The sequence below is a fragment of the Lygodium microphyllum genome, unplaced genomic scaffold (assembly GCF_053477565.2).
Source record: "Lygodium microphyllum isolate KBCC unplaced genomic scaffold, Lygodium_microphyllum_v1.1.10 scaffold_41, whole genome shotgun sequence".
Lineage (NCBI taxonomy): Eukaryota > Viridiplantae > Streptophyta > Polypodiopsida > Schizaeales > Lygodiaceae > Lygodium > Lygodium microphyllum.
This window is the reverse complement of record NW_028229524.1, coordinates 568,888-596,398: the sequence shown is the minus strand read 5'-3', so window position 1 is coordinate 596,398 and position 27,511 is coordinate 568,888.

The window sequence follows — 27,511 nt, the reverse complement described above, 5'->3', positions numbered from 1 at the left end:
ACTTTTAAGGGTACCATTCTTTTCATCTGCCTTCTTGACACGACAATCTGCAATTGCATGTCCTTTCTTCTTACAGTAGAAGCACTCTCCTTGAAACTTCTTTTTGCCGCCCTTCTTCTTTTTGTCACCATCATTTTTGGTGGAGGAAACACCTTTGCCTTTTGCATTGGCAGAGAATGCAGCATCTCCATTGTTGCTTCCTTCTCGGGCTTTCAGCCTCAACTCCTCCTCCATTAATAATGCACAAAACTCCTCAAAAGTCAAAGCTTGAGGTCTCACCTGAGTATTAAGGGCAGTTACTAGTCCATCAAACTTTTGTGGACAAATCCGAAGACACCTCCGAGCTAGCTCTTCGCTAGTCTTTTGTATCCCAGCGCCAGCCATCTGGTCGCGTAGATTCTTAATCCGAGTGATGAATGCTTCAACCGTCTCTCCTTCAGCAAACTTCTCCGCTGCTAGTTGATTCTCCAAGTTTTGAATCCTTGTTTGGTTTCGTGTTTCATACTGACTCCTTAGTACATTCCAAGCCTCTGACGCTTTGGTTGTATGCTGAATCAGAGTCAAAACACTGTCAGAACAGCTTGTAACTAAGGCACACAATGCATCTGCATTCCTTCGTTTCCAAGCTCGTAGAAGATCTGCATTCGGAGGAATCATCACACTAGGATTTGATGGGTCGGGGATAGGCTGTGGTTCTGCGTCAGTCCCCAGCACAGTCTCCAGAAGCTCATAAGAATCAAGGATAGTAGTAATTTTGAACTTCCACAAGGTGTAGTTTGTACCATCTAACTTGCCTTCGCTGAAGGTTGGTGGACGAATCCTCAGTGTTTGAATAGCCGGTACAGCAGCACCACCTCCTGCACCGCTTCCTGATGCGCCAGAACTGCTTCCCGGAGTCGACATCGTTTCTCTTTGCTGTTGAAGCCTTTGCCTCTTGCACGCTCTCCGATCTCTAGAGCCCCCTGGGCTCTGATACCATGTAAAATATTACACGGCGCAGCGAACAGAATCTGAGAAAGAGATAGAGAGTACACAACAGATAAGAGAGGAATCAGTAAATTCTTTAACTCCAAACAACTGATACAAAGATGGCTCTGTCCACCCGTGCGCTTCCACTGTGTGAAGCTTAGATGGTGATCTAGACAGAAGATAGGTGAAGAGCTTAAGGCTAGCTGGAACAACAACTCTGACTGGGTGAAAGATGAGTGAGTGATGGCTGCGAAGGGGTTTAGCTTTTATAGCCCGCGAAGGTCGTTAGGTCGGCCTATTGACCGACCTACCATATGAGCCTCCACTAGTCGGCCAGGGAATATTCCCTTTACCATCGGGCCGGGGGCGCTGCCCCCGGACCCCCGCCAGGGGGGCCGCTGGCCCCCCTGGGACCCCCCAGCCAGGGGCCGCTTCCGTGGCCCCCGGACCCCACAATAGGGGCCCCTTTTAACTCCCTTACCACGCAACTCAATGCAATGTGCCTCGAGTTGCTACCAGCTTAACCACTCCGTCTAACCCAAAGATTAGACCCACAACAGTCACCTTTTTGCCATCCGGTCACATAGACCTCATCTGATATACAAGTCAGGACTCAACCAATGTCCGGGCTCACATTTGGCTTCTCCTCATAATGGGGGCCTTACAACTTTGAGCACCATGGATCATTGGTAGCACCTAATGAGGGTGGGGCATTGATCATATCTAACACACACACACACACACACACTCTCTCTCTCTCTCTTTCCATCTTTTCATTTTTTTTCTCTCCTTTCTTTTTCATCCTCCTATCTCATTTTCCTTTACCTCATATGTGTGTATGTGTATAGATGTGTATATATGTGTATGCACATGTGTGTATGCATTGCATGTAATGTACATGACATATATATTTGTAGATATATATGTGTGTTTGTATATGTGCTTTGTGTATGCATTGCATGTAATGTACATGTATATATTTGTAGATGTATGTGTGTGTGTTTATATATGTGCTTGTGTGCATGTTTATAAGTGTATGTTTTACAATTGTGTATCCATTGGCTCTCCTCTCTCTCTCTCTCTCTCTCTCTCTCTCTCTCTCTCCATTTTTGTCTCACTCATATATGTTTATGTGTGTATGAGCACTATACATATATGCATATATATGTGCATATATGTGTGCATATATGCATACATGTGTGTATGTGTTTGCACATATGTGTACATGTACATGTGTACATATGCATGTATTGTTTATGTGTTTTTATAGTCTACATGCATTTGTATGTGATTTTAGAGTATGTATAGATTGCATCAGCATGTTAAATCGTTCAAATTATTATCTCAACCCATCTATTCAATAGAGTGTATATTTACATTGCATGCACATGTTCAATAATTAAAATATCAATTAAAAAGAAATTCATCTCTCTCTAGAAAAAGGGGAGAGAGAGAGAGAGAGAGAGAGAGAGAGGAGAGAGAGAGAGAGAGAGAGAGAATAACTTACTCACCCTTAGAGAAAAATTACTCTTTATTTATTGAATATCAATCTTCTTCTCCTTGTACGAGATATGCTTCTAGGCCCCTAAGGTAAAGCTCTAAATAATGTATAAAGTAGATGGTAGATGGATCCATAAAGTGGATGGTAGGTAAGGAAAATGCAGAGCCATAAAATAGAATCTCTTAAAGTGCGAGGGAGGTGGATGGATAAGGTTGTTGGCGAGTAGGGTATCTATTCTATATATTATTTAGAGCTCTAGCTTAGCAATCCCAAAACTAGAAGGCCTCTGTTGTACAAGGGGAAGACATTTAGTATTCAATTAAAAAAGAGGGCTTTTTCTTGAAGGGTGAGTGGAGTTTATATTTATTCTCTTCTCTTCTCTTCTCTCTCTCTCTCTCTCTCTCTCTCTCTCTCTCTCTCTCTCTCTCTCTCTCTCTCTTTGTGAATTGCACACAGATACACATACACACTCTCCTCCTTTATTTAAAGATCCATACACACACACACACACGCACACGCACACACACACACACACAGTGTGTGTGTGTGTGTGTGTGTGTGTGTCTCTCTCTCTCTCTCTTTTTGTTTTTTAATTGAACATAGGATATGGTTATGGAAAGGGTAAAGGTGAGTCTTTAAAAAATTGTATCTCTCTCTCTCTCTCTCTCTCTCTCTCTCTCTCTCTCTCTCATAGAGGAATAGAGAGATAAGTTTTTTAAAAATTTAGATTTATGAAGTGATGTGATATTTTAATGGTTGAATATATGTATGCAATGTGTATATACTCTAAAAGCATACACAATTCCATGTATACTATAAAAAAGGGTTCAATTTCTTTTCTTATTGAACATATGGGATAAGATAATAATTTTAATAGTTGAACATGTTCATGCAATTTATAGATGCTCTAAAACCATACACAAATGCACATACACTATAAAAACACATGAGTTATATACGCACATATACACATGTATGCATATATAAATACATGCATATATATATGATTTATTATAACAGTAATAATAATAATATTTGTGTTATAATAATAATATTTTAATTCACTAAAATGTATTTTAATTATAGTTATTAACATATTCACATATTTAAGTACATATTCATTATTAGCTATGAAATATAACTATATAAATTTACTTAACTTATAAATAATATATATTTATAGTTAATATCTATATTATATATTAATATTTAATTATTATGTATAATTTTAATTAATAATTATAATAATAATATTTATAATATAATTATATCATTATGTAGTATTAAATATAATAATGATATATATGATATAATTATATTTTAATTAAATAATATACTTAATTATAATAAATGTAATTTCTTAGATATTAATAATTAATTATTAATATCTTAACTAATTGTTAATAGAATATGTTCAATGTACATGTATCTAATAAGTGAATAAATAAGTTTATAATCTATAATATTGATTAATATATTATTGTTTAAACTAATTTTTATCATGTATAATAATATTTTATGTATTATTTATACTAATTTTAATAATAAATATTAATATTTTAATATATTTTACTACTATATAATAATTAATATATATAATGATATGATAATATAATTCATTGGATAATAACTATTATTTTTTAATACATCAATTAGTTATTAATAAAAATATAGAATCCTACTTAAATAATGTATTTTGCATATTATGGATATATATTATTAATTATTAACTATGAGAGAGAGAGAGAGAGAGAGAGAGAGAGAGAGAGAGAGAGAGAGAGAGAGAGAGAGAGAGAGAGAGAGAGAGAGAGAGAGAGAGAGAGAGAGAGAGAGAGAGAGAGAGAGAGAGAGAGAGAGAGAGAGAGAGAGAGAGAGAGAGAGAGAGAGAGAGAGAGAGAGAAGAAGAAGAAGAAGAAGAAGAAGAAGAAGAAGAAGAAGAAGAAGAAGAAGAAGAAGAAGAAGAAGAAGAAGAAGAAGAAGAATAATAAATCCTCAAATTAGTTAATGGGTTGTCAAATTTATGTAATGTTGTAGGCTTAGTGTGCGAAGATAATGTGCATACCATGATAGGCTCAATGTGAATAAATACCACCATGAGAAACTTTGAGAAATGGTCATATGGGTTCTCTAGAGATATAGTTTAGGCTTGATTTTATTAATGCTGGTCTTGCACTTCCTATATATCAGTGAGTGACACATCACCATATATTGCATTTGAGGGCAATTATTTAGCAAGCCTTTCATTCGGAGTTTTTGTAGATATCCTTGGAGTTTTTTGGGGGAGCATTGTGGGCTTAGTAGAGTTTTTGCATGATAGTTTACTGTCTTTAAGAGTGTTTGCTAGATTTTTTGCATGATAGTTTAGAGTTTTTAGAAGTGCTCATTAGAGTTTTTGCATGATAGTTTAGAGTTTGATTAGATTACATTTTCCTTGATATAGTAAAGCCAAATGCATAGATTAGTTAAATTCTCACGGTCCTTCTCGTGTTAATATCATAATAGCAGTTTCTAAAATGCAAATAATTTTATATTACCAATAACACATTGATTCATATCACTAATCATCACTATGATTTGAAGGTGGTTGGCATGCCACATGTATAAGGCATTAATTGTAGACACTAAAGTCTCCCTCTAGGCACATGCAATAGCACTGCAATTCAGCCCATGCTTTTTCCAGTTCCCCCATAGCATGCAAAAATGTCCAAGACATAGTCCATCTCCGTGGTGAGGGTTGCTAGCAACTATCTGTAAGACAATAGAATGTATTAGCACCCTTTGACTATTAATGCTTTGATGTACTAAAATAAAGGCAAGTTTCTTACTCAAAGAAATTAGGTTACCATTCTACTCCACCCCTAGAAAAAGGGATTCATCCACATCTGTGTGCTCATATCTATCAACCTCTAGGCAAAAGCTCCATGTCATGGGGTACTTGTATGGTTCCACTTTCTCTCCCTCCTCACAATCATACATGGAAACAGGGACCCATCCTAATCCAATAGTCAAATCGAGGACCTACCGAGAAGTGTTCATTAGTAATTAACTCAAGTACTTTAAATTGACAATAGAAAAGTTAGTGATCTTACCTTCTCCCTAGTGGTTGGATGCTTGTAGCCTCCATTGCACACACAAGGAACTTTTAATCATTCCCTACATAGGAAAAAAAAGGGAATTCCCTATCAATTCCCTAGTTAAAAATACACATAAGTAGGGAAAGTAAATGATAGGGAAAATGGAGCATTTCCTAGTTAAAAAAACTAGGGAATCACATAGGAAACATAGGAAAATTTTCCTATGTAGGATTTTCTCTAGAGAATTACATAGGGAAATTTCCCTATGTAGGAATTTTCCTACATATGGAATTTTCTCTATGTAGGAATTTTCTCTAACTAGGAAATGTTCCATTTTCCCTATCATTTACTTTCCCTACTTATGTGTATTCTTAACTAGGGAATTGATAGGGAATTTCCTTTTTTTTTCCTATGTAGGGGATGATTAAAAGTTCCTTGTTGTGTGTATAGAGAAATAAGAATGATATGGCCCTTAGTCTTCTCATGTCAAGGATTGGGGGAATTGAGCTTTTGAAGCATCTATGAGAATGTGTTGTACCCAAAGTAGATCCTAAACACAACAAGAGTAGAGTACATCCATGATTCAAGATTGCCACCCAATTGTGTGGCTGTCTAGATAGAAAAAATACAGCTATGATGGTTGGTTGATAGCATGGCAGACTTTCAATTTGTTCAAGCTTTTTTTAAAAACTGAAACATTTAATTTTCCACCACAATTATAGTGACAATCACATAATTATAGTGACAAGACAATCTTGAAGCACTATATTCCAACAAAAGGCATTACCTGAACTACAAACATAAGCATGGGACTTGCAATTCCATTGGCATATTGTGTTGTTGAAAAAAGGGTCTCCTGCAATACACAAGCTTGCTATTGTGAAAAAAGAGGATAATCACATATACACACCACTGCACCAGACAAAACATGTTTGATTACCACATTGCTCTGGTCTCCCAACTAAGAAAATACAAAATGTTCCTCTCTTTGTTCTCTTGGATCAAAGTACAAGAGTATATAGCACTTGCCATTGTAAAACTTTCCATGCTTGCTTGAAGATGTAGCCTCTTTTGAGTTTGAATTTATATGCTAGACTTGAGCAACACTCCATTAATTAGATTGTTGATCCCTTGTAGTCATGCCCTGCCATAAAGAATGTTAGCCATTAAAAAAATTAGCCACTGATATACACACAAAAGGGCTTGCTATGGCATATAAAGAAGAGCCTACTATGACATTGGATGTCATGCAATGCATCCCCATTCACACATTGCCTTTATGCATACACTCAAATAGAAAACCAATCCAGTACCTAAAGACACTCAACAAGTTGCCAAAGTTACTAGACATGGATAATGCTCATGCATTTGGTCAATTAGATAACATAAAATAAGACAATAGAACAAGGAAACCTGTAAAGTTAACTGAATCCAAGAATGATTTTAAGGAAAGAAACAAGGCTAGGTATAGACTAAGATGCAAGACTATTATATGCAAATATTTATGTTACCAAAATGTATATACAAACCCTCTTCGTCAAGGTGTTGCAAGGTATAGACTATTACCTTTAGTCCTCCATGTAGCCCTCTTCTTGCTTCCAATAGCTAAAATTATAAATCCTCAAAGTTTTGAGCTTCAATTCAAGTGGGCACTAGTCATATGCATTCAGATCTTCTAGCTAACAAACATGTGTGCTTGTCTTCAGTATGTCTTCATCCCTGATTGGAGCATCAACTGAGTTGGCACGTGCCTATCAATAACAATTTCATTGTCAAAAAATCTTCAAAGGAAAGGTGAAAGTCTCACACTACGAAAAAAGTGTTTTGGTTCCAAATCTTGAAGAAAGAATCATAAGCCTAATAATTTTACAACCACCACTACATAAGAATATTTGGAAGTTTGTACAATAGATCACACCTTACCATGTTAGAACATTGATCCTTTAGACATCAGGACTTGCTCATCCTCCATGTAGCCATCTTCTTTCTACCAATAGCTAAAATTACAAAACCTCAAAGTACCCAATTGCAACAACAAAAACCAATTCATATAGAGAGATGCAGATATCACCTATTAATCCAACAACAACATAACAAGTCCATTCTAACTCAGAGATAAAATAAGTTGACTAGACTGCCCAATGATGCTACTTTCATTGTTGCATGACAAGCACTCAGACCTTGTGCCTCTATTTTGTTGATGGCAAGTATATCTAAGAGTAGCTATCCTTCTTGCAGCACAAAATTCATTGGGTCTTCCTCACTTCTAGCCTCAACGTCAAACTCACTACCAGGTCAATCTACTAACTGCAAGGAGATAACATGGAAGATGCAGACTTGTAGTGCTGTTCTACACTATTATCAACTCCAAACCTAATAGCATTTGGCTAAGTTAAAAGCACTGGAGTGTTTGTTCCAGCCATGGACCCACCAATAGCAACACAATGAAGGGCAATGCTTCCAATCCTACCTTGATACATCTACCAATCTAGTATGTATCAACCTATGCCAAAACTAATTGAACCTGTGCTCCAAGAACTAGTTCGAACACTGCCAAAACCAGTTGAAGCTTTGGTTGCAGAACTACTTCACCAATTATTGCTCCCAAAGCCAGCTATACTAGGTGTAGTACTGCCAGTTGGTACATTAGAACTGGTGCCATAACTAGTTGCAGGCTTGCTGCTTGACCAATTGTTTCTTCCATAACCACTTGAGCTACCAAAAGCAAGTGAAGCTGTGCTCCCAAAAATCGAGGGCATGTTGATCCAAAGCCAATAGAGTTGCTGCTACCAAAAGCAGTTGAAGGTGAGCTCCCATAATTTGAAGGCTGCCTGCTTGTGAAATCATTGTTACTACCATAGGTAGGAGGTCTACTAAACCCATTACTAGCATCGTAACCAGTTTGGGACCTATTGGACCACTAGGTCTACTAAACCCAGTGCCAGCATCGTAACTAGTTTGGGACCTGTTGGACTACTACTATTTATAGTTTGACTCATATTTTGACCAAAAGCACCACCTCTAGAAAAACCATCAGAATTAAATCGACCAGCCCCTATTAAGACCATACTACCAAAACTATTGGCACCAAAAGCATTTTCTACTATCTTAGGTAGCTGCATTGAAAACAAGAGCCATGTTAAGAACATGAACCACAAAGGTGAAAATATACCCAAAAAAATTTTGTTGTGATATAGAGAAAAAGTTCAATCAAAGTGTCACGAATGGTCTTCACAGCTACGAGACAAGATGGGTCTTATACCCAGAGTTGAGGTAAGTAGGACAAGGAATAGGAATTTACAGGTTCTCCATAAAGGAGTACAATACAAAACTATACAAGTTAGTCAATCTTGCAAATTTAGGTGAGCCATCTTGTTCTCAGACAGCATGTTATTTCAGATACCCATGTTAAACGCCACATTATATCCAACCAAAAATGCAGCAAAGTTTTAGCTGAGATATGTGTATATATAAACTTTACAAATAGGGTGAGACAATTACTATGCATACATGAGATTCACATGTGACAAGAAGGCATTCATGTGTTAGCATGCATGTGCTATCTGCAACAAGAAAGAATGCTCTTTGCAAATCATGGCACATTAAACCCAAAAAAGGAAAAGTAAATAACCTTCTTTATAGCTTCTATTGAATCTAATCTTCTTGATAGAAGTGCATTAGCAACCCTCTCTGGCAGGTTAAAAACTACACCTCACACCTGTCCATCAGGAGATCATATCAAATGAAGAACATCAAAGAACAAGGGAATTGGACAAGCAATCATCTATGGAAAAAACCAAACTATAATTTGGTACTTACATGCATATATGGGCCCAACCTGCAACCAGTCCATGCCCCTTCTCCTCCATGCTTAACAGTGAGACAACACTAAGAATCGAGATCAATGATTAGTCAAATTCAACTTACATGGGTGAAAATGGAAAACACTTACTTAGAAGGATAGTGCAACTTGCCAATGGGAAAATCTAGCTCCCACTATCTATCACGAGCTCATTGACATATGGAGATAAGTTGTGTCCAAGGTTCAATGAAAATTTGGAAAGGAGCATTATATGAGAGGCAAAGTGTTTCTACAACGTGTTTGGATGTTTCCCCAACCTTATGCTATGAACATCCCCCATCACCAGCTAGGACCTCAAAATGGCAACAAGGGAACAATGAAATGGTTGGATATCTAGAACACTGACATATAAGGAGTACTTGAGTTGGAGGAAATAACATGTAATTTGTAGCTCGATAAAGAAGAGAAAGAGTGCTTGATTGCACTCCCCTAAATCAAGAAGGCAAAGTGGTTGCTAGACACAAAGGTCATTCTAAAAGATATGTGGTGCTCTATCATCAATACAAGGGGAAAATCAACATGTAAAACAAGCAAGAAATAGGACTTATAGAAGAGAAGGGACACGTGGTTACCCACATCAAGGAAGCATGTAAGACATGTTATCCTCACACCATTGTTGACACTTCAATAAGAAAACTACTAAGAACTTGAAAAGTGGCACCAAGTGTTGAACTTAATGCTATTGAAAGTAGGTGCTAAAAAGATACCTACTAAGGTTAAGATTTTCAAATTCATGAAAATCAATGATTGATGACTCCTCTATATTGTACACAGTGAGATAGTCACCCATCACTTTTGGCACTATGTGGGGGCAAAGCAATTGTGGGAAAGAGTGAGAGAATGGACCCATCTTGTTGGGCTAAATAATACCATTAGGATGTACATAGCTTTGTTTGGTTGATAAAGGATCCCTAGATGAGGAGTCCTTAAAGCTTTGGAAAGTAGTAAGGGCCATTGTTCTAAAAATCATTTGGACCATTAGGAATCAAGTTTTCATAAAGAAGGAAAATAAATTTCCAATAGATATTATGTTTAAAGATATAAAGCAATGCTCTCGCTCTACTGCACTTAGGAAAAATGATCAGGTCTTCAAGGTTGCCTTTAAGCACCTAGCTAAGAGTTGAAGCATTTTGGCTTAGCCAGGACACCAAATTTATAAATATTCAATATAAATTCTATTTCATACTAAAAATAACAAATGATATGAACCTATCTTAGTCTAAAAACTTTTAACTCACTATAATTAAGGAAGGCAATGATTCTTTTACATTAACTCTTATCAAGAACTAAAGTAGATAATTTACTCAATAAAAACATTTTCTATAATAAAAAAAGGAACTAAATTCAATTGAGTAATAGTCATAAAATAACTTACAATTAATCCTCATTAGAAGCTCTCTAATAATTCAATTTCATCAAGTCCATATCAAAGACAACAAATTGTTTCCTCTTACTAATCAAACAATAATGTCTACTAGTGTTATATGTATTGACCTACTTAAATGCCAGCTAATAGTTAGTTATTTTGCTAGTCATAGGTTACCTTCACATGGCTTGTTGCACCATTGAAATAAACTTTTGAAGGAGTAAGGAGAAGAAATTCTCAAATTAACAAAGCAAAATCAAGAAGCATTATTACACTGGATGGGCATGAAATGAACAAAATAGAGCTATGTTTAACATAGGATCGAGCAGCTAGCTTAAAGCCACCCATTTGTATAATATGGGAGCCATTTTCAACGAGTTTCCTAACATTTAATGCAAGGAAAACAAGTCCAAAATTGCACCTAGATATGACTTCTTAACTAGGAGTGGAGAGGGCATGTGTGTGTGTACATGCATGTATATGTGTGTACTTGGGATAGATGGCTCTTAGACACCTTCAAATGGTCAATTCCAACTTTAACAAATTTATACGTTTTTTTATAAGCTAGATCTTAAGTACCTAGAGCAATGCTTGAATTTTGTATATTCTCCTATATAGAGAATTTTGAGGGAATGTAGGCAATTCTTCACACGTACATATAATTTTCTACCATTAGAAGTGGGAAATGACATTCCTACATTCTCTTATGTAGGGAATTTTGAGAGAACATAAGAATTCACTACAATGATCTACAGTTTCCTACTATTACAAGTGGGGAATCAGATTATCCTAATATTCTCTTCTATAAGAAATTTTGAAAGAATGTAGGAAATTCTCTCTTTTGATGTGTAATTCCCTACTAGTAGATGTGGGAAATTTGATTCTCTAGTTATATGTAGGAAATACATAGATACATGTATAGGAAATATCAATGAATTCCTATATTTCATAAAATTTCCTACATAGGGAATGATTAAAAGTTCCTTGTGTCTCCCCATCGTTTGTCATCCTCCATTATGAAATGTTGAGTTACATAGTTATTTACATGTGTATCATATATTTACTTGTAAAGAAAATACAAGCATGAATAAAAATAAAAAGTTTGTATGCCAAGGGGTTTCTTATAGCTTACTATAGTTACTATAGAGATTTTTGAGTGTGAAATCATGACATTCTTCCATTACCATCACATCCAAAACATACCAAAATTAACTAAAAGCTTTTAATTTCACTTCGGATGAAGGAGAAACTAGTAAATTTTTACCTTCTCCTATTTTACACACAATATTGTTGCTTTTATAAAGAAAGCTAGGGTAACTCTCTAAAAATGAACCACGAAAAATTTTATCAAAGCATTCCATATAGAAAGCTTGTTTGAATTTTTAAAAACATATCTTAAATCTTAACCACGTACTCTCATCCATTGAGCTATAGACACTGCCAACACTAGATCCGTTGTTCTAGGAACCCTCTTGTTTTAGAAAATCATGGGTTCAATTCCCTTTGAAATAAAATACTTTGATATTATTTATATTAAAGAGATTAAATCAAATAATTTAGTAGTACTAAAGATCAATGAGTAGTTAAAATTACCACTAAAGAAGCTTAAACTTATCATTCATAAATAAAATAATAATTTTAATAATACACAATATCATATAAGTATATATTATTATACCTTATACTTACTATATAGATTTATCTAAATATTATTTTTACTCAATAAATTTAAAAAAATATTAATTTATATAATTTCACTTAATAACGTTATGACCATAACAATATATATATTAGTTTTCTTCTATTTATCTACCAAGCATAATGTAGTGTCATATGAAGGGCTTATGTATAATAAGTCATATTTATGTAGCAAATAAACAATGTGAAGGGAGAAACATGAGTGAGAGTGAGCAAGTAGAAGCAACAAAGGTATGAACTATGGTAGCTGGAGTAAGAGAGCAAGACAAAGAGACTCAATATATACGGCATGGAAACTCCAATAGTCACAATATGTGACTGGTATCCCTTATTTTATTAGTCATTGAAAGAATAAATAATGAAGTGACAATGATGAGCACTCGCTACTTGCAATGTATAGGTGTGTGATTCCCTTTAAAATTAAAATACTTTGATATTATTTATATTAAAGAGATTAAATCAAATAATTTAGTAGTACTAAAGATCAATGAGTAGTTAAAATTACCACTAAAGAAGCTTAAACTTATCATTCATAAATAAAATAATACTTTTAATAATGCACAATATCATATAAGTATATATTATTATACATATCCTAGCCACCATAATATATACACATATCTACAATGTCCTTAAGGTATCTCGTGATACCCTTCATGGCATCCCAATGTTGTCTACCAACTATAGCCATATAGTGTGCCACAAATCTCACTGCAAATGTTACGTCAAGACAAGTTACTATCATAGCATATATCAAAGTGTCCACTCCGGATGCATAAGGGATCTTGTGTGGCCACCTTGGCCTTTTGCTCATTAGACTGTAGAAAATTGGCCTGACTAATCTTCATATGAGAAGGTAAAGGACAACCAATAGGGTTAACATCCGGTATATGAAACTGATCAAGGACCTTCAGGATGTACTTCTTCTATAAAAAGTAAAGGATCTCCTTAGAAAGGGATCATGCATGATGTGCATCCCAAGAACAAATATCGGGGAAGTTACTATATGTATATCCTCTACATCATGTGTGCTCAAGGCCTATTTATAAATATCCTTATCTATGAAATTTTCCTGAATAAAACATAACCCTTTTCTATTCAATCTATAAATAACCCCTTTATATTACACCCTTTTGTATGTATAAAATGTTATTTTTAAAATACATTATTTTGAACCCACATGATGCACACATATATTCATGAGTAACTTACTCGAGGAATAAGTGAGGCCTATCCCATATCTTTCATCTCACAACTCTTCTTGAGCTAACTTTTCAATGCATATAGCTTATCGTGAGCCCCAACAATCAAATATCATCCACATAGAGTACCAAAATCATAAGGCTACCATCATAGGTCTTCTTTGTGTATAAACAAAGATCCATATCATTACGAGTATATCTGTGTAAACGCATAAAATCTTTGAACTTATAGTACCGTTCCCTAGGTGCCTACTTAAGACCATATATGATATATCTTAACTTACATACTAGGTATTCTTTGCCTTTTTCCTCAAAGCCGTTAGGCTATTGTATATAAATCTCATCATGTAAGTCTCCATTTAGAAAAGCCATCTTTATATCCATCTGATAAATGTCCAAATTTAACTATGCAACCAATGCTAAAACATCTTAACTATAGAAGAGAAGACTTCATTGAATTCAACACCATACACATGCTTAAAGTCCTTAAAAACCAATATGGCCTTATATATTGGCTTGGGACATCTAGGGATAGTCTTCAACTTGTACACCCACTTGCATGGCAAAGCACACTTTCCACTAGGCAAAGGAACCAAGTCCCATGTATGATTTTTTTACAATGAGTTATTTTTCAACTATCCATGGAGAATGCAAACCAATCAAGATGATATGTATCTCTAGTAGGCCATCGTAAAACAAGCTAGGAACTATATATCATATCTAACATTATGGTCACGGGTCACTAAGGCAACAGTTTGTTGTAGGTTGTTGAGCTAGCTATACAATAAGAGGAGGGGCCTTCTAAAATATCACCTTGCATACCTCAACTACATACTCATGCTACTTATGCATTCTCTCTTCATAAAAAACAATATCATGGTTGTAGATGACCTTTCGAGCCAGCAAATCCCATAGGCAATAGCTCATCTCATCTACATTCCATAACTAAAAAAGATGCATTTCATTGACTTAAGATCCAACTTATTACACTTATCCTTGGGAAGATTGCAGAAAGCCTCATATAGCCAAAGATACACAAATGAGTATATGATGGAGGATTTTTAGACCATACCTCCTCTACACAACTTGATAGTTAAGATTAGTGCATGGGGATTGACTAATTAAATATATGGCAATAATAACTGCCTTCATCCCAAAAGTATTGTGGTAAGCTTGCATGAATAAGCATACTATGGACTCTCTCCTAAATCATCCTATTCATGTGCTCAACTATATCAATCTAGGTTGGGGTACATCGGGCGGTCCAATTGATGCTTAATGCTCCTCTCATCACAAAACTGCTCAAAGGCTTTAAACACATAACCCCATTGTCAGACGTAGGTATTTCAGGCTACATCCAAATTAGTTCTCAATAAGAGCAAGCCAATGTTGAAACCTAGTTAAATATTTCTCACTTTTACTTTATGGGGTATACCTAGACCTTATGTGTAACGTGTCCCCCTGTCCACTTGTAGGACATGTCTTAGCAACCCATCGGGAAGGGAGTCTAGCAAGCGCCACTCGGCACTATCAAGGAATGTCACGGGGTTTGTGATCTAGGTCTTCCCGAGTCTGCCACGAAGTGGAAGCATCTGGCCGTTCCCACTTAGGACCGACCTGAGTCAGGGTTTTCCTAATAGTCAAGTTCCTAGGAGGTAGCTAGCGTCAAACCACTTTGCGTTGAATATCAGAGTCGAAGCGGATTTATACTGCACTTGGTTCAAGGAGAATGGAAAACGAGAGGGATGCAAAGCTCGACCTCTCTGCCTGTAAGGCATAGTCCCATTCTGTCCCCCTAAAATAGTATAAATCGGGACTCTAGCTCTCTAGATTCTAGGTCATTGTTACCTTGCTATCAATTCCTTTGAGAAAAGTTCTCGGCCAACCGAGACCACCCTTCCGTAGGACGAACCCAGAGTCACGTCCACCGCACTTTCCTCGGGTTGCTTTAGTTATCTAATTACCTATCACATTTAGTTTGACAAGCAAAAACAACTTCCTTAATTAGCCAATTAATTATTGGTTCCTTCACGTAACTTAGGCATTGACATAGAAACACAATCTCAAACAAGTTTCTTTTTCAACATTTGATCTTTATTTATCAAAGTCTTTGGAATACATCAAATATCCAGCCCGAAGGCTATTCCAGCAATCCTCAGGGATTGCTATTCCAAGTTCCACCCGTTGACTAGTATGCGGGACTCAAGATCCCATCTTGAGTCACGTCGGCCTCTTGTGCAGGATCCGGAGGCAAGGGATTTATAGCCAAAGCCTCCCTGGAACCCAAGAGTCCTCCTGCTCCAAGTAGCACCTATGCAGAGACCTCTTGCGGCTAACAACCCCCTTGGATAGGGTCAGGCAGACAGTCAGAGGTAACTGATACTGCCTCTCCCTCCAGGCTTTTAACATGAAGCATTAGTTATTTTTTCGGCATTAGTTCCTTGAGCAAAGAAGTACAAACAATGCTCCTAAGTGTACAATCACGAGCATTCCAGTGGTTGTTTGTACGGCCAACTGCTAAGGTGTAATTTCTTCTTTCCGAATACTTCCGGCATTCAATCCTGGATTAATCGTGACTTGGCAAGATCCCAAGGGTTTCCTAAGTTGACTTTGCTTGTTTACCCTTTTTCCTTGGGTTAGGGTTTATACCCTGTTGACCCAAATTGTCACTATTTTAGGTTATGGTCAATAAATCATGGACAACCCCATTGTCCTAACTTGGTTGGTCAAATTGCTTCTTGGCAACTCACCACTGCCTCAAACTTGACAAGACAGTTCCCAAGGGGAAGTGTTGTAGTAGGGTAACTACTCAATTCTCAAAGAGGCTAACTTGTAATTAGAACTTGCCAACCTTGGTCTAAGGTGTAGCAGTACTATCTTGTGATTTAGACACAAGAGCATATGATGTAGCAGCTTGTAGCACGAGATAGGTGTCAGTATCTGACCTGTGGGATTATATCTTTCTTCGTACGGTCTTTCTTGATCAAGAACACCTTTGATCAAGATAAGGGCTTGGGAGTCCTCTTGACCCAATCCAACCCTAACCCTACTAGGCCGACAAACGTTTTGGCCCTAGGGTCCCTAAATTCCTTGCGGAGGTTTAGCATTTAGTCAACTGATTCTTAGGGTGGAAACCCTAGACCAATCTTACATGGGTGATTTGATAACCCTAACATTTCGGGAATGTGGTTAGGTTCTTTAAGATCAGAAATATTAAATCGGCATCTTAAGTGCGATACTAGGCAGAATTTCAACATAGCTTAACCCTACCTAGCACATTGAGGTGACCATCATATGCTAACTAACCATACCTTTATGAATTTCATGTAAGCTACTCAATTACACACGAATTACTTAGTTGAACTAACCAACCCACGATTAAAGATGATCTTTCCTTTAAAGATGCAAATACATTCTTCTAGAGTTCAGAAGACTTTCCTTAAAAGATGGAAGTAACTGCAAGATGTATCATTGCGTGAGAATATGCAATTTCAAAAGCATTTTGCTTTTATGCAACTATAGGATCTATAGTGATCTTTCTTTTCCTTGCCCTATGCGATATTGTTTGACATTCAGAGCTATTCTTAAAAACCCTACATTGATGCATCGAATTCAAAGCCTTAGTATTTTAATGAAGATGCATCTTTTCCCAATTTTGAACTTTGATAAAGAACTCTATGCATGGATGCATCATTCATTCATGACCAGATGCCAATGAATACATCATTGATTTAATCCTTCTTCTACTACTTATCGCAACCTAAATTGCAATTAACATTGCATGCGAATTGCCTATATCAAAGTTCATAAATCTTTTCCTTTCATGGCAACAATTTAGACATCATTTAATGTCTGTCTACGATTACCTTATACTCGAGATACAACTAGGAATTTATTACCTAAGTGCGTTATGTGTTATGTGTCCTATCCTTCGCGAGATGCAACAAGGTCGCCTTCACACAATTTCATCTTTTAACTTATGCATCATACGTTTGAAAATGCAACTGCCCTTGACCATGGAAGTGCAAGGAAATGCAAGTACTCGACATGCAACTAAACTTTGTAGATCGATTGAGTATATAAATTTCCCAATGCATTTAAACTTCCCTATGAGAATTAAAACATGCTTAATGCATCCTTTCCATGCGGAAATATTAATCGGAACCTGGGCATTCAAAACCGGGGCGTTGTCCACTCTCGTACTTTGGGTGGAAGCTCCCGCATGTGCTCCTCTCGACTTTTGTTTAGGAGCCATTGATGCAACAGATTTTGACTCAGCAAACTCTCCTTGTCCTTTATCCGATTTTCAAAACTCCCTACTGCTCGAGATTTCCCTCGCGGCATGGAAAGTAGGCCTTGGGGAGCACGGTTTAGAAACCCCGGGAGACGCAGGTGAACTTGGCTTAGAGAAGCTTCAATAGAAGCTTCTCAAGCTTCTGGATTATAGGGATGACGTGGAAACATGATGGGTGGAGATGATGATGATGGTGAAGATAACGATGAGGGAGATGATGACGACGATGAGGATGATGATGATGATGATGATGATGATGAAGGCAACGGGGGCGGTAGCAGCTTGGCTGCATGGCGCCAGCAGTTGGATGGCGGCGGGCAGCTCCTCACAGTGGGCAACAGTAGCACGATCAATCCCCCCCTCCAAGCTTGGGAGGGGGTGTTTATATGAGGTTAAGGTAGGGGGGGTGGCCACACAAGTGCAAGGTGCATGCTTCCCTCCCCCATGCCCCCCCATGCCCCTCCATACACCTACTCATACTCCCTCTCCCTGCCATGCAACGGCTGAAGGGGAGGGAGTTTTAAAAAAAATTACAAATAATCCTTTATCCTTTTTCCCTTTGAAGGGATGTTCCCACGGTGGACGACGGATTTTGAGCCACGGCTTCCTATACATGACGCGGGGCTGGTGTTTGTTGATGCACGCGGATGGAGCACTTAGCCTAAAGTTTTTTGTTGCAAGAGATTACTTTGAGCCGCTTTTGTGCGGGATCTAGGTCCTTTAATATTTCGTTGTGGAAATATTACATTTTCTCCCCCTTAGAGAAATCGAGATGTCCTCATCTTGAGAAGATTTGGGGGTATTGTTGGTTGAGAGTAGTTTCATCCATAAGTGGCATCCTCTTCGGGGTAACCTTTCCACTGGATGAGGTATTCTCTCAAGGTCCTGGATCTCAAATGCCTCTCCCTAACATCTAAGATCTTGTCACGCCGTAGCTCAAGGACTCCTTGGCTCGGCATTACAACTTGTTGATCATCAAGCATGTGACTAGGGTTAGGTACATACTTTTTCAATAGACTGATATGGAATACATTATGAACTTTTAGGTTTTCGGAGAGTTGCAGTCTGTAAGAATTAGGCCCTGGGCACTTGAGAATCTTGTAGGGTCCACAATACCTTGGACTTAGCTTTTTGCATTCACCCAAGGATAGGGAACTCTTCTTTGAACGTATGTGAATGAAGACCATATCGCCTTCAACGAAGGATCTGTCTTGATGTTTCAAGTCTGTGTAGGCCTTTTGTCTGTCCTTGGCGGCTTGGATGTCCTATCTTATTGATTTGATTTGGTCATCCATGTCTTCTAGCATGTGCTTTGAAGCTTTAACCCTCAGGGTTAGATCCGAAAAGCTCAAAGGACTACGACAATCGTGTCCACACAATGCTTGAAAAGGGGTCATCTGAATGCTTTGTTGGTAAGAGGCATTGTAGGCAAACTCAACCAGTGGCAAATATTGAATCCACTTTTTGGGTTCACGACAGCAGTGTCCCTAAGCATATCTTCAATGACTTGGTTGACTCGTTCCCTTTGACCATCGGTTTGGGGATGGTAAGCTATACTGAAATAGAGTTGAGTCCCAATGGCCTCGAAGACAGCCCTCCAGAAGTGTGAGGTGAAGAGAGAGTTACGATCACTAATGATTCTTCTGGGTAACCCATATAGTTTGAATATTTCCTTGATGAATAACCTTGCAATGTATGTGGCTTTATAGTTTGTCTTAACAGGGATAAGATGTGCAACCTTGGTGAGCATATCCCCCACGACCATAATGGAGTTGTATCCTCCCTGAGCTTGGGGCAGGCCAACAACAAAATCCATACTAATGAATTCCCATTTCATTTGGGGGATGTCAAGTGGTTGCAATTTCCCTGGCATTTTGACATGCTTGGCCTTAATGCGTTGACAAGACAAACATTCCATGACATATTTGAGAACGTCACCTTTGAGCCTATCCCAATAATAGCTCTTCCTGACTGCATTAAGGGTCTTGGCATAGCCAGGATGTCCTGAGAAAGGGGAGTCATGGGCTTCCCAAAGTATCTTCTGCTTGAGTGACTGGGTTGCCGGAATACATAATCTTGTCCTATAGTAGACAAGTCCACTATTGATAGAGAATTCTTGATACTTTGTTTGTAGCTTTGGGTCTTGATCCTTGATGGGGATCTCCCTTAGCAATTTCTGATAGGTTGGGTCATGGCATGCCTCTTCTCTAGCTAGCTCAAGAATTGGGTTGTTTGGCATGGATACCTTGGTGGCTAGAGATGTGGTTGTTAATGGATCTTGCAAAATCAGAGAATTCAGAAATGCCTTGCGATTGAGTGCATCGGCAACTACATTCTCCTTTCCAGGCCGGTATTTAATTTCAAAGTCATATTCTTCCAGTACTTCAATCCATCGATGTTGCCTCATATTGAGCTCGTTCTGGGTAAAAATCCATTTAAGACTCTTGTGGTCTGTCACTAAGGTAAATTTGTTACCCAACAAGTAGTGTCTCCAAAGTTTGAGAGCATGGATGACAGCCAACAGCTCCAGATCGTGGGTAGCATAGTTCCTTTCATGACTCTTCAGTTTCCTTGAAGAGTATGCTACGGGATGACCTTCTTGCATGAGCACACATCCTAAGGCAAGTGCGCTAGCATTAGTTATCACTTCAAACTTTTTACTAAGATCAGGAAGTTTCAGGATGGGTGCTGATACCAAGCTTTGCTTTAGTTTGTCAAAGCTGGATTGTTCAGCAGGTGACCATACAATTGATACTTCTTTAGTAGGTCGGTTAGAGGCACTGCAATCAAAGCATAGTTTTTGATAAAGACCTTGTACCATCCTGTCAATCTAAGAAAACTACGTATTTCTTTGGTAGAAGTTGGTGTTGGCCACTCCAGAACGTCTCTGACCTTGACCGGATCTACTAAAATCCCTTCCGCTGATACAATGAATCCTAGATATTCAATTTGTCGCTTGAAAAATGCACACTTCTTCTTCTTGGCATAAAGCTTTTGTGCCCTCATTGTCTCAAGGACGATACGAAGCTGGGGTTCATGATCTTTTTCCTGCTTAGAGTAAACTAGGATATCGTCAAAGAAGACGAGTGTGAAGTCATCAAGATAGGACCTAAAGATATCCTGCATTAACCTGTTGAAGGTAGTAGGAGCATTTGTCAGCCTGAATGACATAACCAGGAATTCAAAGTGTCCATACCTTGTATTGAATGCCATCTTTGGGATATCTTCTTCCTTGATCCTTATATGGTAATATCCAGACTTGAGATCAATCTTAGAGAAGATCTTCGCACCTTGAAGACGGTTAAGAAGTTCATCTATTCTTGGAATGGGGTATTTATTTTTAATGGTCAATTGATTCAACCCTCTATAGTTAATGCATAGTCGAAGCGTTCCATCTTTCTTCTTCTGGAATAGCATTGGAGCTCCCCATGGCAAACTGCTAGGATGGATGTAGCCTTGGTTTAATAGTTGCTTGAGTTACTCCTTTAGCTCCGGGATGGACATCCTATATGGTCTCTTTGTGATTGGTGCAGCTCCTGGCACTAGCTTGATTTCGTGATCGACTTCCCTTTGAGGAGGAAGTTCTGTTAGCTCTTCAGGAAATACGTCTGCGTATTCCTTTAACCATGAAGGTTCTTCCCTAGATTCTTGATTTTGATCTAGCTTATTTAGTTTAATCAAATAGACAGGTAGGCCCTTCCTAACTCCTTTTATTATCCGTGTTGCCTTTGCCAGCTGAATTTTTGGGTTACCAGCCTCTCCTTTTGAGTTGTAACCAGTTCCCCTTCAGAATTTCGAAAGGAGACTTAGCCCTTTCCACAGTGAATGTGGGCGTCATTGGGTATTAGCCAATCCATTCTGAGCAAACATTCATGGATACCTAGGTTCATTACCCTGAATTTGACCGAGGTTGACTTTCCACCCAATAGGAATTTCACCTTAGTAGTTTACTTGGTACAAGAGACCTCTCGGCCATTTGCTAATTCCACAAGTAAGCTAGATGCATCTTTTGTGGCTATTCCTAATTTCTTTGCACAGACTGGTGAAATGAAGGAATGTGTACTACCACAATTAATCAAGGTTTTGAAGCTTTTACCTTGGTAATTTGAAGGAGTTTGAATCACTGAGAATTGGCGATTCAGGCCTTTCTTGTGAAGAGCGGCGTGAAGCATTGCCCTTTCAATGTCTGCTTCCATGGATGGATCTTCTTCATCACTCAACTCCTTGTTGGCAACACTGGAGGTTCTCCCTCTGGCCTTGACGGTGGCTCCTTGGCCATGGGCGGCTCCTGGGGATGGCCCTTGACGTTGTCCTTTACTAAGCTTGGGACACTACCTTTTAAAGTGACTACGCTCGTTGCAATGGAAGCAATGGAGATTGCGGCCATTGCCTTGTGTAGGAATGAAGTTGTTGACAGTGTTGGCCCTAGCTTTCTTCCTTTGTCCTTGAATTTGGCCCTGCGCTCTCTTAGCCTGAGACCTATACATTCCCTTGTTCTGATCCTTGTAAGACCGAGTCCTGTTATTCCTTGGCTTGGTCTGCACCTCCTAAATTATCGGTGAAGCTCGAATGAGAGCGTCTTGAAGGTCCGTTGGACGCATTGATTCCAAGAAGGTGTTTATAGGTGGATTTAACCCAGCACAAAACTTTGACACCTGTTGTGTAATATCCATTTGTGGCGTGCACTTTAAGAGAGAGACGAATTTTGAATACTATGCATCCAGAGATAGTCCAAGCTGCTTTAATTCATGGAATTCGTTCATATTCTGTGTGCAGTAGGCAGGTGGTAGATATCTCCCTCGCACAAATTTTTTAAGCTTCTCCCAAGTAATTGACCCTTCCCTTGGTCTCTGCACCATTGTTTCCACCAAAGTCTTGCTTCATCAGTAAGCTTCAGTTTGGCGAGCATAGCTTGGTTAGCAGGTGCAGTTGCTACTGCCTCAAAATAATCCTCCATGGATTCTATCCAGACCTTGGCGTCAGTTTGGACGGTCCTTCCCTTACCATCGAATTCAGGTGGCTTGATTTGTTTGAGAAGGAACTTCTTCTCTTGAATTATAGATGTACTTGGTGCAGGGGTTGGACTAGGAATCTACACTTGAGGTTGCACCTGGGCAATAAGATTCTTTTCGTTAAAAACTTACTAAACATTTCCCACATTACATTAATATCCCCAGTTCAGCTTTTAGCCAAATGACCTAATCACTTAACTCCTTTACCAACACTCACAGCCCTAACAGACAGTGATAAAAATCTTATTCATTCATATGGGCATAGCCCTTTCAAGTACATTTATTTTGGGAAGGTGGAACAAGCTGATTGGCACATCTGTTTGGGGAAAATAAGATTGTGTTACATTCAACTAGGGGACTGAGTAATAATATGGGGAGGGGTCATGGATTTTCAGGAATCGATAGGTCATAGGAAGCTTGGGGTATCCCTTCCTTTGATACCCATTCTTCTCATAATGTCCCAACACCTTAATTTTGTCAGCAGGGAATTATTTGAGTCACTTCCTCGTATACATACTTGTTCTGATTGACCTTCCGACCACCGACATGTAGGGTTGCTTTTGCGTGAGCCTCGACAAAGATGAACAGCTTCATGATCTTTAAATCCTCCATCCACTTGATTCTCTTCAAGTTGGTCTGAAGGTACGCAAGCCGGTGGGTCACTATGTAATATATTTCTGATTCACCCATCCATCTCCGCTCCACGTACATGGGTGAAGGATTGTAGATGTGGTCTAGAATATTCATCATGCCTAGCCTCCATCAATAATCCGAAGCACGCATTGCAGTCATAAACATAACTTGGAACACCAAGAATTTGTTCCATGCTTCACGACTCTACAGGCTAGCATCGATAAGTAAGTAAGGAAATGTTCTTAACGAAAACATTACTCTACTACCCCTCATTAAGTTTTCTTGTAAATACTAGATCGTATTGGTTGACTCTGATACCAACTATAATGTGTCCCCCTGTCCACTTGTAGGAAACATCTTAGCAGCCCACCGGGAAGGGAGTCTAGAAAGTGCCGCCCGGCACTCACAAGGAATGTCACGGGGTTTGTGATCTAGGTCTTTCAGAGTCTACCACGAAGCGGAAGCATCTGGCCGTTCCCACTTAGGACCGACCTGAGTCAGGGTTTTCCTAATAGTCAAGTTCCTAGGAGGTAGCTAGCGTCAAGCCCCAGACGAACCACTTTGTGTTGAACATCAGGGTCAAAGAGGATTTATACTACACTTGGTTCAAGGAGAATGGGAAACGAGAGGGATGCAAAGCTCCACCTCTCTGCCCGTAAGGCATAGTCCCATTTTGTTCCCCTAAAATAGTATAAACCGGGACTCTAGCTCTCTAGATTCTAGGTCATTATTACCTTGCTGTCAATTCCTTTGAGAAAAGTTCCCGGCCAACCGGGACCACCCTTTCGTAGGACGGACCCAGAGTCATGTCCACCGCACTTTCCTCGGGTTGCTTTAGTTATCTAATTACCTACCACATTTAGTTTGACAATCAAAAATAGTTTCCTTAATTAGCCAATTAATTATTGGTTCCTTCACATAACTTAGGCACTGATATAGAAAAACAATCTCAAACAAGTTTCTTTTTCAACATTTGATCTTTATTTATCAAAATCTTTGAAATACATTAAATATCCAGCTCGAAGGCTATTCGAGTAATCCTCAGGGATCACTATTCCAAGTTCCGCACGTTGACTAGTATGCGGGCCTCGAGATCCCATCTCGAGTCATGTTGGCCTCTTGTGCAGGATCCGGAGGCAAGGGATTTACGGCCAGAGCCTCCCTTGGCACCCAAGCATCCTCCTACTCCAAGTAGCACCCACGAAGAGATCTCTCGTGGGGGGTTCGGTCCACGTACCCAGGGTGGCTAACAACCCCCTTGGATAGGGTCAGGCAGACAATCGGAGGTAACTAATATTGCCTCTCCCTCCAGGCTTTTAACCTAAAACATTAGTCATTTTTTCGGCATTAGTTCCTTGAGCAAAGAAGTACAAATAGTGCTCCTAAGTGCACAATCACGAGCATTCCAGTGGTTGTTTGTACGACCAATTTCTAAGGTGTAATTTCTTCTTTTCGAATACTTCCAGCATTCAATCCTGGATTAATCGTAACTTGGCAAGATCCCAAGGGTTTCGTAAGCTGAGTTTGCTTGTTTACCCTTTTTCCTTGGGTTAGGGTTTATACCCTGTTGACCCAAATTGTCACTATTTTAGGTTATGGTCAATAAATCCTGGACAACCCCATTGTCCTAACTTGGTTGGGGTCAAATTGCTTCTTGGCAACTCACCACCTCCCCAAACTTGACAAGATAGTTCCCAAGGGGAAGTGTTATAGTAGGGTAACTACTCAATTCTCAGAGAGGCTAACTTGTAATTAGAACTTGCCAACCTTGGTCTAAGGTGTAGTGGTACTATCTTGTGATTTAGACACAAGAGCATATGATGTTGCAGCTTGCAGCACGAGATAGGTGTCAGTATCTGACCTATCGGATTATATATTTCTTCGTACGATCTTTCTTGATCAAGAACACCTTTGATCAAGATAAGGGCTTGGGAGTCCTCTTGACCCAATCCAACCCTAACCCTACTAGGTCGACAAACGTTTTGGCCATAAGGTCCCTAAATTCCTTGTGGAGGTTTAGCATTTGGTCAACTGATTCTTAGGGTGGAAAACCTAGACCAATCTTACACGGGTGATTTGATAACCCTAACATTTCGGAAATGTGGGTAGGTCCTTTAAGATCGGAAATATTAAATTGGCATCCTAAGTGCGATACTAGGCAGAATTTCAACATAGCTTAACCTTACCTAGCACATTGAGGTGACCATCATATGCTAACTAACCATACCTTTATGAATTTCATGTAAGCTACTCAATTACACGCGAATTACTTAGTTGAACTAACCAACCCACGATTAAAGATGATCTTTCCTTTAAAGATGCAAATACATTCTTCTAGAGTTCAGAAGACTTTCCTTAAAAGATGGAAGTAACTGCAAGATGTATCATTGCGTGAGAATATGCAATTTCAAAAGCATTTTGCTTTTATGCAACTATAGGATCTATAGTGATCTTTCTTTTCCTTGCCCTATGCGATATTGTTTGACATTCAGAGCTATTCTTAAAAACCCTACATTGATGCATCAAATTCAAAGCCTTAGTATTTTAATGAAGATGCATCTTTTCCCAATTTCGAACTTTGATAAAGAACTCTATGCATGGATGCATCATTCATTCATGACCAGATGCCAATGAATACATCATTGATTTAATCCTTCTTCTACTGCTTTATCGCAACCTAAATTGCAATTAACATTGCATGCGAATTGCCTATATCAAAGTTCATAAATCGTTTCCTTTCATGGTAACAATTTAGACATCATTTAATGTCCATTTACGATTACCTTATACTGAGATACAACTAGGAATTTATTACCTAAGTGCGTTATGTGTTATGTGTCCTATCCTTCGCGAGATGCAACAAGGTCGCCTTCGCACAATTTCATCTTTTAACTTATGCATCATACGTTTGAAAATGCAACTGCTCTTGACCACGGAAGTGCAAGCAAATGCAAGTACTCGACATGCAACTAAACTTTGTAGATCGATTGAGTATATAAATTTCCCAATGCATTTAAACTTCCCTACGAGAATTAAAACATGCTTAATGCATCCTTTCCATGCGAAAATATTAATCGGAACCTGGGCATTCAAAACGGGGGCGTTGTCCACTCTCGTACTTTGGGTGGAAGCTCCCGTGTGTGCTCCTCTCGACTTTTGTTTAGGAGCCATTGATGCAGCAGATTTCAACTCAGTGAACTCTCCTTGCCCTTTATCCGATTTTCAAAAATCCCTACTGCCCGAGATTTCCCTCGCGACATGGAAAATAGGCCTTGGGGAGCACGGTTTAGAAACCCTGGGAGACCGGGTGAACTTGGCTTAGAGAAGCTTCAATAGAAGCTTCTCAAGCTTCTAGATTACAGGGATGATGTGGAAACATGATGGTGGATATGATGATGATGATGATGATGATGATGATGATGAAGGCGATGAGGGCGACTGGTGGCGTGGCAGTAGTAGTCGAACGGCAGTGGCGGGGCAGCTCCTCACGGCGGGCAGTAGCAGCATGATCAATCCCCCCCTCCAAGCTTGGGAGGAGGGTGTTTATATGAGGTTAAGGTAGGGGGGTGGCCACACAAGTGGAAAGGTGCATGCTTCCCTCCCCCATGCCCCTCCATACACGTGCTCATACTCCCTCTCCCCGCCATGCAACGGGCTGAAGGGGAGGGAGTTTTAATTTTTTTTTGCAAATAATCCTTTATCCTTTTTCCCTTTGAAGGGGTGTTCCCACGGTGGACTACGGATTTTGAGCCACGGCTTCCTATACATGATGCGGGGCTGATGTTTGTTGATGCACGTGGATGGAGCACTTAGCCCAAAGTTTTTTGTTGTGGGAGATTACTTTGAGTCGCTTTTGTGCGGGATCTAGGTCCTTTAATATTTTGTTGTGGAAATATTACA